This window comes from Camelus ferus, chromosome 6 (assembly GCF_009834535.1).
Source record: "Camelus ferus isolate YT-003-E chromosome 6, BCGSAC_Cfer_1.0, whole genome shotgun sequence".
Lineage (NCBI taxonomy): Eukaryota > Metazoa > Chordata > Mammalia > Artiodactyla > Camelidae > Camelus > Camelus ferus.
The window spans coordinates 18,682,530-18,688,529 of record NC_045701.1 but is presented as its reverse complement, the minus strand read 5'-3'; the positions used below and the strand labels follow the sequence as shown (position 1 = coordinate 18,688,529).

General features: G+C 40.6%; 1 long non-coding RNA gene across 2 annotated transcripts in view; it reads right to left on the bottom strand.

The window, feature by feature from the left end:
- Positions 1 to 5,109: 5,109 nt before the first annotated feature.
- LOC116664123 overlaps positions 5,110 to 6,000 on the bottom strand; it is a 379,946-nt gene continuing 379,055 nt past the window's right edge. Inside the window, exons 4-5 of one of the 2 annotated variants that reach the window (XR_004320471.1) lie at positions 5,424 to 5,647; positions 5,121 to 5,224 (exon numbers count right to left, since the gene is read on the bottom strand). This is a non-coding gene — a long non-coding RNA (uncharacterized LOC116664123). Of the gene's footprint in view, positions 5,225 to 5,423; positions 5,648 to 6,000 lie in introns of both variants that reach the window. The other variant, XR_004320472.1, reaches the window with a different exon arrangement.

The window sequence follows — 6,000 nt, the reverse complement described above, 5'->3', positions numbered from 1 at the left end:
ACATGATTTTTTCATAAAGCAGATGTGTCGTTTTTCCCCCAAGTTTCAGTACAATCAGTTTTCTAGTACTTTCTAGGTTACAATAGACTTTTGTTATATGTGGTTTTGTGTTTCAGAGTTTAGCATAATACTCAAGCCTATGTAAAAACAAGCTAGTTATTATATAGTTCTATAGTATAAAACACATTCAGAGGTGGTTTTAAAAACTCTGAATACTTTGTAATACAAAAAAAAAATTCATTTCATGTTTTCTTTAAATAGCCCATCATTTCAACTACTTAAAAAAATTTAAGTTTGCACAACTTTTAAGGAACACATCTGTCACAAGAACAGGCACATTCTGCTCTCCCATCACAAAAATGAAAACAGATTTCAGATTGCTGCTGGGTCCTTAGGAACAAGAGGGTCTCTTTAGATGCAGCATGTGGCTTTATTTCTCCCAGGTTAACTTTCATTATAAAAATGTCCAGCATATAAAAGAAAAGCTCTTGGCTATTTGCTAGATCATACTGTGGCATTCACCTATTGAATCCAAAGAGGTCTGTTCAGCTTCACTTTCACTTTGTGATATTCAGGGACTGACCACATGATCAAGTTCTGTCGTTCCTCACAGGACTTAAGTTGTGTACTAGGTAAATGTTTAGGTTAACCTTGGTTTTGCTGAAATAATGGCTATTTCAAGGGACTTCATTCCTCTCACTAAGTGGCTCACAGAATAGATGCAAGTCAAGTGGAGGCTAAGTTGCCCATTCAGTAGTTGTTATTAAATACAAAAACAGATTCATGGGTGCTCTTCCTGGTTATTTTAATTTTTCTGGTTAGGGAGGTGACCTGGGAATTTGGAGTGAAAAGGAGAACTAACAAAACCTTCCGGGTGAGGCTAATGTCTAGCCATGCATGAAAATTACTGTCTTACAGTTTCTTAAAGCCCTCCGTGAATTCAGGGTAAATGTTACTTATGTGAGTGAGTGTCACCCTGCAGTTCCAGCATCAGCATTTTGAATCCCCAGTCCAGACTTTATGTGGGCCTGTTTCCTACTCACGATGTTTGCATGCAGTTGGTACTCAGCCTTTTGTCTTTCATATGTGCTATAAACACCATGTTTATTTATTTCCCCTATGAATGCCCTGACCTGGAATAACGTGAGGGTTAGGCCTGCATCCTCGTGCTTAGACCATTTATTAATTTATCCTTTCAAAATGTACACATACGTTTTGAATGTATAATATGTGCTTGGTAGGTATATTTTATAACAGACATTTGAACACAAAGGAGGGGGTACCGCCAACCACAGCAAGACTCTGAGTAAGAAAGCATCAAATGGAGACATTAAAGACGGTGAGGTGAAAAGGGCAAAAAGAAAACAGAACAAAACAAAAAATGCAGGGATATAAAAAAGGTGAAGTTTTATTGACCTTTCCCTTAACCTGTCACACTTTTACACCACTTTAGTTTGTGCAAAGTTAGTAGTTAGTATTGTGTTTCTTATAATTTTTTAAAAAAAATTAATGACTGTAACCCTGATTACTGGGGATTGCCTCAAATTCCTAATTCAAAGCTCTTAGAAAATAATAATATCAAGCAGAGATTTGAAAGGCAACCCTTGAAAACCCTACCAGATTGAATAGCTCTGACTCTGTTACGCTCTGCTGCATCCTGTATATAATAATAATATAGGACATTAACTGAAGATTATTTTCAATCTGGACCATCCTTTTATGTGTTCAAAATGGATGCTCGCATAATAATCTTATTCCATAATGTTGTTTCTGCTGTAATAGGCCACTCTTCCTATTAACTGTGTCACGGACTGTAATGGCAAGGCAGTGATGGAGATCCACGTGAAACGTGAATTGGCTGACCTCTGAGTTGGAACTGGATTCTTGTTAGGTGAAATTAGCTAATACATCGACAAAGCTCCCCACAACCCGGACATCTTGGCAGCTTTTTCAACAACAGCCTCAGGGCTCAGGGTGCGCTGGTCAGCAGGTCCAGGAGCCATACCCTTGCTGAACTGAATGGCACTCCCATTACCCCATGGATAATGAGTTGAAATGTGCTTATGATAGCAATTTATTAAAAATTTAAAAAGCCACACATTAGAAAACTAAAATAATAATCAAAGGATAAAAAGAAGAAAGCTGCATAAAAAGTGCCAAATTTTCAAGGGACCAATTCTTAGAGGACAGAGATATCAGGATTCAAATTCGATGAGTAATTTTCTTAGGCCACACGGCACCAAATATATCATCTGACACAGATTTTCCTTTGATTTCCACTTAGGTTTAATGGTTGAATAATCATGGCTCATAAGTTTATCTTTAATAACAGTCACAGCAGACAGTTTATTAGCAGATTCTGCAGGCTGCAGGGTTGTCATTTGCTGTTATAGTGATTGTCTGTTTTAAATATCACAGCTGTTGGTGTTTTTATTTATTTATTCATGATTCGATTCCTGCCTCTCCCACATCTCTGATGCTCAAAGGCAGGCTATTTTCCTTTTCTCTTTGAATTGTGAAAGGCTGCTGTGACAGCCCCTCGCCCAGGCCATGCAGTGTCACACAGGGCCCTATGGTGCTGAACAAAAAGCCACGTCTTCCTGAATCTGGCAGGGCTCTTTATGAGAGCCCAGCCTTCTTGTGGGGGGCTTTCTCTGTCAGTGAGTAGCGGGCATGAATGGAATCCTATCAGGGGCTCTGGGCCAGTGAAGGCCCTTCTTCATGTGTTTCTTGGCCAGGAGAGTAGAACCACTGGGAGAGATGCAAATGCCCAGGCCTCCACTTTCCTTTGCAAAATGAGATACCACTGTGAATAGACATAGGAAGCACTGTAAGCTGCAGTTTCTAAATTCCACTGAAGAGAAAGCTTGGTCATAACACATAGCATCTTTCATTCAGTTGTGAGGGGACAGGCTTGTATTGAACAGATGACATTATTTCATTTGTCTTCAGAAAAGCCCTGTGAGGCAAAGTGCAGACAGAGTGATACAATTTTGTGAAGAGAAAGATTGGAGCCTCACATTCTCAGCATGACCTGGAATCAGGCACGGAATTAGAGGAGCTGCTGCTGCTATGCAGCTGATTTGGGAAACCTGAACATGCCCCAAATACCAAAATCGTCCCCCTCTCCCCTGAGGAAATATGCCGCGCTCCCTATATCCCCTGGCAATGTCCCCACCTGATGGATAGGAGGTGGGCAAAGTCTGATATTCTACAACTTAATGTGTATCCCCTGGACAGAGAGGGTGCGTGAAATGTATATAACAAACCTCAGTTAATTTCCTATGAGCAGGCTTGGATCCCTGGGCGGCCAGTGAAAGCAGAAAGAAGAAAGACCTAAGAAAGGAAGAACGAGGAAGGAAAGCAGGAGGCACGTCTCACCCATTTATTGATCTTCGGAGGGATATGTTCTGCCCCCAACAAACGCTAGAAAGCATCTACTAGTTTCTTGCCAAGTTCAGCGAAAAGGAGGCTCAGAAGGCCTCTGTGCCCCTTGTTGCTTTGGGAAAGGGGAAGCTGCAATCTGCAAAGAGGCCATCGTCCTCCCCTTCATTGCCAGCAGCAGATCCTCCCCCCCGCCCCGCCACCCGGCCTGGCTTCCCTGTCTGTCAGTAAGTGCTTTTGTAAAGTAACAGTAAAAGCTAACATGCAATAATATTTCAGAAGTTAATGGTGGGTGCTGAGGATTATGGAGCACTTTAATTTTTACTGTTGCTTTGGTAATATCTTTATCAAAATAATGAGCGCCAGAAAGTGGTATCGATTGGTAAGCAGAGCTAGAGCGAGGACTCAGTACCGTGAGCCTTTCTACCTGCCTGGCTCCAGAGGCATTCCCCAGTGTCAGGTTGAAATCACACAATGATGTTCCCCAGGTGAGATGCCCCTCGTAGTACCTGTGAAAAAGCACCTTCAATATGAGCATCATCCTTCCTTGAATTTGTGCGGCTTAGTGGTTCTCGACCCCTAAAAAGCCCTGCGAGTCTGCAAGCTGGGTGCCAATGTTCTAAGGCTGAAGTCCAACAATTAGTCATTCTTGATAAAATAGAAATGTAATAGACATAATTTTAATGTAGCAGATATGGTCTTTGTTTTATTTTAAGTTTCTTTGCCCATAAATGTTTATAAAGTCTTTGGCACTTGATGATGATTACTAAGGAATGTTGGCCAATATTTATTCATTTAAACTATCTGCTGATTCTGTGATGAAATCCTGTCAACTCTACTTTGATATATCCAGCATTTAACTAATTTTCATCATGAACACACCTACTACTTTGGTCTGAGCCACCAAAGATGATGGCAGTCGCCTCCTAACAGATCTTTTTGTTTCTCCCTTTGTGACTACAGAATCTATTCCCCACACAGCAGCCAGAGTGAGCCTTTGAAAATGTAGGTCAGATGATATGACTCTTACTCAGAACTCAGCCATGGTTCCCCATTTCACGGCACAGGAAGGCTCCAGTCTTTGTAACGCTCTACACAGTCTTCCATGGCTGGCCATCCTGGCTTTGCCTACCCCCTCCTTAGCTTCTCACTGCTCCAGGCATTTTGGCCCCCCAGCTGCTCTTTGAACATGCCAGGTAAACACGCCCCTTAGAGCCAGTGCCCTATTTTTCTGCCTGGAATGCTCTGTCCCTAGATATCTGCTTGCCTGAAGTCATTATTTCTCTCAAACTTCTGCTCAAATCTCACCTTCTCAATGCAACCACCCGGCTTAATACCTGTTTCCCTTTCCAACTCCCATTTCCTCTTAACCTGTTCTACTTTTCTTGTGATTATGCCTGTTACCTTCCAGCATTTTAACCCGTTGGAATTAGAATGTTAATACCATGAGAACAGAAATCTTGGGCTTTTACTGTATTTCCACCTTCTGGTGAATGCTCCAGAAATACCTGTTCAATAAATGAACGTCTATTATGTGCTAAACCCTGCTACATTCTAAAGACACAAGAATTAACAAGTTATATGTGCTTAGTTAGAATTCAGTGGGGAAAACATATAATTAACAAGCAGATACAGGAAAGAGAACAGCACAAAGTAACAAATGAATAATAACAGAAGAAATCAAAGAACTTTGAGCTGAGTTTAATAGCTGTGTGTGTTGCATGTACTTACAGTTGTGGTCTCATTCTTCATTACCCCGTATAGTTTCTGCCATTAAAATGGTTCCTTCAATACAATTCAACACATCAGTATTCACCGTGATCTCCAAGGAGCTCCACACCTGAGGAAATTTAAGAACTGCTATTTGACTGTGTGATGATTTTTAAAGGGCGTTCACATACATTTTTCTGATCTAATCCTCAGGACAACATTCAAAATGCAGGATTTATGTGTTACCTTCTTTAATATGTTCTCCCTGTTTTGACTTTCAAGCTTTAAGCAATGAAGTTTAAGGTAATTAAAAAAATTAAGATGCCTACCGTTTCTATGAGATTCCTCTATGTTGCAATGGGTGCTATAGCTGCTACCCTGTGTTCATTTTTTTGTTGTGCAATTTCAGTCCACCATTGTGGGTCTTTCCCAAAGTAAGATTAAATTCTGCAATAATTGCTGGGAGGAAGAAAAGTACATCTTAATAGAAACTTTTGTTTTCTTGACCCGTGGACTTTGGTCCTCTTCTTTTCCAGTTCCATGGACATTTATCCTGTAGTGAATGTGTAAAGGCATGGTTTAAGTACTTGTAGGAATTACAAAAACAAAAACAGCATCTTTGTTTCAAGAACTTGCAGAGATGGAAGAGTGTCACTGGTGTCAGCAGTGGTCAGAGACGCTGTTCTTGCAAGGTTCCCGTGCGTGTGTGTAATTTTTAGGTCAACTTTCCATTTTAGGATAGGTTTAGATTTACAGAGAAGTTGTGAAGATAGTAGAGGGACTTCTGATACGTACCACGCCTAGTTTTCCCTGTTATTAACACCCTGCTTTATTATGGTACATATTACAGCTAATGAGCCAATATGGATACATTATTTACCTTATTAACTAAAATCCATACTATAT